The 7082-nt window shown below is 45.0% G+C and overlaps 1 pseudogene; it reads left to right on the top strand.

The window, feature by feature from the left end:
- The first annotated feature begins 3401 nt into the window (after positions 1 to 3401).
- Positions 3402 to 4839, top strand: LOC101967057 (poly(rC)-binding protein 2-like; annotated as a pseudogene).
- Positions 4840 to 7082: the final 2243 nt, after the last annotated feature.

Genomic DNA, 7082 nt, shown 5'->3' with positions numbered 1-7082 from the left:
GTCAACTGACCACTGACCCCAGACCCTCCATTAGACATGCTCTGGCCATAATTAGGTTACCTCTCAGTATAACCTATATAAGCACAAACTTCCCCTTTGGCCAGTGGCTCATTTTCTACCAGGAAAGTGGGTCCATCAAAGTTCCTGCATGAAACTTTGATCCTGAATAAAAAGCTGAGATGATCCGCGAAGTTTGCTTCTGGCCTGGTCCTTGTATGCTAACACAATTATTACATGCTAATTAAGAAGAGAAAATTAAAAAGAAAGAAAAGAGGGGCTGGGGATGTGGCTCAAGCTGTAGCGCGCTCACCTGGCATGCATGCGGCCCGGGTTCAATCCTCAGTACTTCATACAAAACAAAGATGTTCTGTCTGCCAATAACTAAAAAATAAAAAAATATTTAAATTCTCTCTCTCTCTCTCTCTCTCTCTCTCTCTCTCTCTCTCTCTCTCTCTCCCTCCCTCTCTCTTTAAAAAAAAAAAGAAAGAAAGAAAAGACATTTCTACCCTTGTACTATTTCTTTCAAAACAAGAAATTGTCCGATTTCATTCTCCTGACCACTATGAAAAGCTCTGCTGGAGAGTAAGTCAAAGTAGAAGGGGATCTATTCAGATGCTAAGATAAGATCCATTATCTTCACTTTAAAGATAAGAAAACTAAGGCTCAAAGTTAAAAAACAACCATCCATTAATTTGCATTTCAAACAAGTAAGTCAGGCACTGCACTAGGTACTAGAGATCAAATGCTGAGCTAGATAGCTAACCGGTCCCTACCCTCAAATTGTTTCCATCTAGCAGAAAAGAGACTATGGATGCATTATACAAAATTGAAGGGGATCAGAATATGCCACTTTGGCATAAGGATTATTTTGAGCTGAAGGCAATTGTGAAAAAGCAGACTACAGAAGAAAAAAAAAAAGCACTCTTCCTGTCCCTTATTTGCTTAAAAACAGGGCATACAAGTCCCTTTGTGAAGGATTCTCCTTTCCCTCTCTTCTTCTAAGAAGGGAAGAATGACCCTTAGTTACTAGGGATGTCTACACAGCAAACCTTAGTAACATCACTCTTATCTTCCTTTAGCTTCCCTCAAATATTTACCTTCTTACAATGTACTGCTCCCAGAAGTTCAAAACCCTGTTCCTTTGCCTTGTCACTTTTCCACAAATTTATCTCCCTGTGTTAAAATGGTATATAGGCCTCCAGTTCTGTCCAACTCTTTGGGGTTCCATTTCATTTCATTTTCTTAAAGTGCCGCATATGTACCTTCTTTTTTATTTTCCCCTGTTAATATGTATTTCGTCAATTTAATTTCTAGGGCCCAAGTTACAGAACTTGAGAACAGAGGAAAGAGTTTTTCTCCCTTCTCTTCAATGTCTTCCGGCACTTGGTCCCATCCCTTTCTGCTTCATTGAGATGATAACACAACTCCTGAGTGGGTGGCAAATGAGATTTCCCCAGGTCTGGGCTCCACTCCCAATCCTTATCTGCGCCTTTCACCCAAACCTGATTTGTCATCACCCCACCTGCTTTATTTTGTGAGATGAGGTTAGAGATCTCAATCTTCCTGGTAAGTATTTTGCAGGCTTCTTGGCAACATCTTTCAGGGTCAATAGCCCAAAGCAGCTGCCCAGTGTTTGCATTTCATCAATGTTGTGCTAATGTGACTCAATCAAAGAAGCCAGAGGGAGAGTCAAAGAGTGTTTTGCTTATAATACAATTACTTCATGATGCAAGACAGTGCCAAGGTTTGAGGATTTCTGGGAAGTGACAAATATCTCTAAGGAGGTTGTCACTGGGGGGGAAGGGGTTACCAGAGATTGAATTCAGGGGCACATGACTACTAAGCCACATTCCTCGTCACACACACACACACATTTGTATTTTATTTAGAAACAGGGTCTCATTGAGTTGCTTAATGCCTCACTTTTGCTGAGGCTGCGTTTGAACTCTTGATCCTCCTGCCTTAGCCTCCAAACCGCTGGGATTACAGGCATGCGCCACCGAGCCCAGTTTAAAGTCGGCTTTTTAAACTCTGTTCATCCATATTCATCACATTCAGGTGCAGATTTTTTTATTTTCTCCCCAGTACTGGGAATTGAACCCAGGGCTCAAGAATGCTAGGCAAGCATTATACCACTGAGCTACATCCCTAACCCTTTTTATCTTGAGACAAGTTCTCTCCTAAATTGCCCAGACCAGCCTCAAACTTGTTATCCTCTTGCCTCAGTCTCCCACATAGCTGGGATTACAGGCAGGGTCCATGCCCTCCAGCTCAGGCCCAGAATTCACCTTAGCTCATAGTGCTATGTCTCTATCCTAAGCTTTTGCTATCAAAGGACCAATAGAAACTACTACTATGATTAAAATGGATGTGAGAGACAGAATGACAACGGATAATGCCAAAGTGTTTGTGTGCTTCTTGGAATGTTGGGGAAACAATGAAATTTGAAGAAATCTTCTAAGTATTGCAGAGAGGGCTTTGCCACACCCTAATGTTGGAGGCTCAACAAATATTGCTGGAAGCTAAGAGCCCAGTTGTATCATTCGGGTCCCTAAGCACTGGGTGACAGATACAATCCAGGTATGGCTTAGGCTCACCTGCTTGGATGTCAGGTATGTTTGGTCACTTGAGCACTTTGTCCCAAAGTCTACTCCACCTGTAAAGTGGCAGTCCATCTTCCTTTAGCTTTTTGAAACTCTTGGGGTGAGGCATTCTATGAGAGTAAACTAGAACTTTCATCCCTGGCTGGGATACAGGTGTGTACAGATATGCTTAGGGACTTGGGGAGGATAGGAAGGTTGGTTGTAAGTGAAGCTGTAGGGAGGAGAATGGAGATCTGAGGGACAAAGCTTGGTGACTACTAAGGAATAGGCAAAATGGCCAGACTCAAGACCTGGGTCTTCAAAAAACTACAGCTTAAAGGCAGCATATCCCAGCCACCATTCCTCCCACCAACCTGGCCTTCCATCCCAGAGTGACTGTGACTCGGCCCTGAACAGCTCTAGAGTGGAGCTTACCTGGGAAGGGCTGTGTGTGAGAAGGAGGGGGCCTGCCCTATTCTAGGAGACATGAACTAGTGATCAAGAGCAAGTGGTGAGGGGAGGCCAGCAGAGGCAGCAGCTGCAGCTGTACCCCCTCCCGCCTAGCCTCCCTCCACCTGCTCCACCTGCTCCGGGTTGCTTTTCCCCTTTCTCTTTCTCCTCTACTCCCTCACCCCCTTTCCCCTCTGCACTCTGACCTCAGGGGGTGGGAAGGCACTCACCCTCTGGCCTGCCCCCCTGTTGGGTTCCAACCTCCCTGCCTTTCTCTCCCCACCTGCTCCCCCTTTCCCCCTTCATCGTGTAGTGCCTGCAGTTTTTGACTTTCACCCCCACCAGTGACCAAAGACTGGAACACTCAAAATACAGCTTCCTATAACATTGCTCAACATGGATACTGATGTAATTGAAAGTGAACTAAATGTCACTCTTACATGTGTCATCCAGCTACTTATGCATGGAAAGAAAGTTGGCAGTATCCTTGGAAAGAAAGGAGGATCAGTTAAGAAGATGCGGGAGGAGAGTGGTGCATGTATTTTTTTTTACATTACAAAGCTCTTGACATATCATATTTCATACATTTGATTCAAGTGGTTATGAACTCCCATTTTCCCCCTGTATACAGATTGCATCGTTATACAAAATTACATATAAGAGGAGGTGAAGGAAAAGGCGGGGGGAAACAAGGGAGAGAAATGAAGTACAGTAAATGGGATAGAGAGAGAAGATGGGATGGGAGGGGAGGGGAGGAGGGATAGTAGAGGATAGGAAAGACAGCAGAATACAACAGACAATAGTATGGCAGTATGTATAAAAGTGGTGCATGTATTGACATCTCAGAAGGGAATTGTCCTGAGGAAATTATCACTTTGACTGGGCCCGCTAATACCATCTTCAAAGCCTTTGCTATGATCATTGACAAACGGGAAGAGGACAGCTGTATGACCAATAGCACAGCTGCCAGTAGACCCCTGGTCACTCTGGGGCTGGTAGTGCCTGCTAGTCAGTGTGACTTTCTCATTGGAAAAGATGGTTGCAAGATTAAGAAATACAGAGCGGACAGGTGCTCAAGTCCAAGTAGCAGGGGAAATTCTCCCCAATTCAACTGAGTAGGCCATCACTCCCCAATCATCACTGAGTATGTCAAACAGATCCACGTGGTCATGTTGGAGTTCCCCTGGGAGGGCATGACCATCCCATATAAACCCAAGCCATCAAGGTCTCCAATCATCTTTGCAAGTGGTCAGGACACAGGCATGACAGTGCGAGCTTTCCCCAAACCACCCCATTCATGTGCCTAAACCCTGACCTAGAGGGACCATCTCTAGAGGCCTATGCCATTCAAGGACAGTAGGCCACTCCACAGCCAGATTTGACCAAGTTGCATCAGTCTCATTTTCTTATGACACATGGCAATACTGGATTCAGTGCAGGTTTGAATGCATCTGCTCAGACCATTTCTCAGGAACTCACCTTTCCAAATGACTTGATTGGCTACATAATTGGGCATCAAGGCGCCAAAATCAATGAGATCCATCAAATGTCTGGGGCGCAGATCGAAATTGTAAACCCAGTGGAAGGATCTACTGATAGGCAGGCTACCATCGCTGGATCTGCTGCCAGCATTAGCCTGGCTCAGTATCTAATCAACGTCAGGCTTTCCTTGGAGACAGGTGGCAGGAGGAGCAACCAGAACAATGCAGATTCATCCATCATTCCTTTCTGCTATTCAGCACTGTCCATGATCCATGACGCATTTTGTAAATTTTCAGTTTCTATGTTCTTTATCATCCACTTGTGATTTTTTAATTAAAGCATTTTAATTCCTTTCTCAAAAAAAAAAAAAAAGCACAAACAGTGAGGATGTTAACCCAGCAACTTCAGAGCTCAGGCAGGTGAGAATCCCAGGGCTATAATGAGTTCTCACAGGCCAATGAAGGATGCAGAGGTGTGGACAGGGCCTTGGGGATGCTGAAGCAGACTGGTGGAGGCAGCATCAGTGAGTGGGCGCCGATGGCACAGAGCAGAGCAGCACAGTGGCAGCCAGAGAGGTGCTCTGGGAGCTGCCAACAGGCACATCTTCCTCACCCACCTTAAGGACTCCCAGGATCCAGAAACAACAGGAAATTGGACTGTTACAAAACAGGTAGGACAAACTCCAGGGCACACTGCCAATGTTACTGCCACCCAAGCAGGTGAACCTAAGGTACGCCTGGGCTCTACCTGTCACACAGTGCTTGGGACTCCTCAAACCCCAAGGGAGAAGAATTGCACTCAGCATTGCATTCATTCTAAGTGGGATGGGCTTCTCAGCTCCTGCGAACTGAGATTACTCAGATTTCTTAATACCTAGGTGCCATAATGGTAAAATGAGCCACTGATTTAATAACAGTTTATTAAACTGTTATTTATGGGAACTGTTGTTTATGGGAACTTTTAAAAAAGAAAGAAAACTACATTAAATATATACATAAATAAGGAGATGTATCTCCATATTTCAGAAATATTAGAATATAGTAAAAAATAAAATTTTTCATAGAATTGAGGTGACTTGTGTCAGTTTAGCAACATTGTCACTCATCATCTATAGTCCTTAGGTTACTGAAGAGTGTCACATAAACCTGAATGCTGGCATGTCTGTTTAAACAGTGGCTATAATTTATTTTGTTCTGAGCCTGATGATTGATGCACTCTGGAAACTTTATCAAGCCTCCTTGGTTCCCTGAGCCTGAACCCTGCCAATTCAGGAATAATAGGAACTAATAGGAATTACCTACCGGCCTCTCTTTTCTTGAAAAACTTACATTAAAGTTGTATTTATTGTAGTGAATTCTAGCTTTGTTATTTAAAGGCATCATACATGACATATTCTTCTCAGAGTTTAAAAAAGTCTTCAAGAGGATTCTAGATGGCTGAACAGGAATGCCCAGCACATATCACCTCCTCCACAAAGAAGAACCAAAATAACAGGTGTGTAGCAATGTTTTGAGATTAGTGACGGTGCCAGAACACTGAGAATCAGCAAGAGAAACACTGGCACCCTGTAAGATTACAAAACCTGGGACAATAGTGTAATAAGAGAAACAAAATACTAATATTTACTACACTGATTCATAGATCAGGGAGGAGGAGTCTCCCTTCTGCAAGAGTAAGGGTGAAAGAGAGAGCCCCAGCAACTTCTAGCAGTGCAGATCAGTGCAGATGCTGGCCATCGGAGCTACTGGAAAATTTCACAATCCTCACCAGCTTGCAGCGGTCTTAGAAACTAACTTGAAATCTGTGCAGTAACCTTGCTTTGGAAAAGGATCTCACATCGGCTGCCTGCAAACATCTGTAGATCTGTAGCCAGGAACCATCTGGAGAGGGGAGATACCATCTAAATTTTAACTACTCTAGAGGACAGAAACTGCTGCATAGTCCCATCTCTGGGACCCCCACAGACTTTCCACTGCATTGGCTTGGGAGGCAGCTGCTTTGCAAACCGAGCTTCGCCCTTATGATTCACTGTGACCCAAGCTTACTTGAGAGAAGAACAGAAGGTACTGCCCTTGAGAACCAGGAGATTAGGACACTTGCCACGTGACACCAAGTGCATGGCCAGCCACGTGTGGACTCACATCAGTGCCAGGACTGGAAGCAGTTTTTCATGAGGTTCCCACAGCCCCTCCCCACTGCACTATGCTCAGGGGCCTGTTAAAGACAGTGGGAGGGAACACTGTGGTCTTAACTGCTGCCCTGTCGCTGTTACCTTGCTTCTGGCACATGTGGCCAAAGAGAGCCCCCCAAAGAAAATTTGCTGACCATAGCTGGGGTCCAAGTAGGCACTGTCACCAAAGTGGTAGAGAAGAACACCAAGGTTCCTGCTGTTACCTCACTCACATAGTTCCCACCACCTCGAAGCCCCTGCACCACGTCAGAGCATGCACTGCTGTCACTGCTGGATGTGAGCAGCAGTGGGGAGGGTGATGCAGTCCCTGCCACTGCCTCTCCCCATGCAACACCTGGCCCACATCATTGACTGGTTGAAGCATGTCATGCCAGAGG

The sequence above is a fragment of the Ictidomys tridecemlineatus genome, chromosome 8 (assembly GCF_052094955.1).
Source record: "Ictidomys tridecemlineatus isolate mIctTri1 chromosome 8, mIctTri1.hap1, whole genome shotgun sequence".
NCBI lineage: Eukaryota > Metazoa > Chordata > Mammalia > Rodentia > Sciuridae > Ictidomys > Ictidomys tridecemlineatus.
This window is presented reverse-complemented; position numbering and strand designations above follow the sequence as displayed.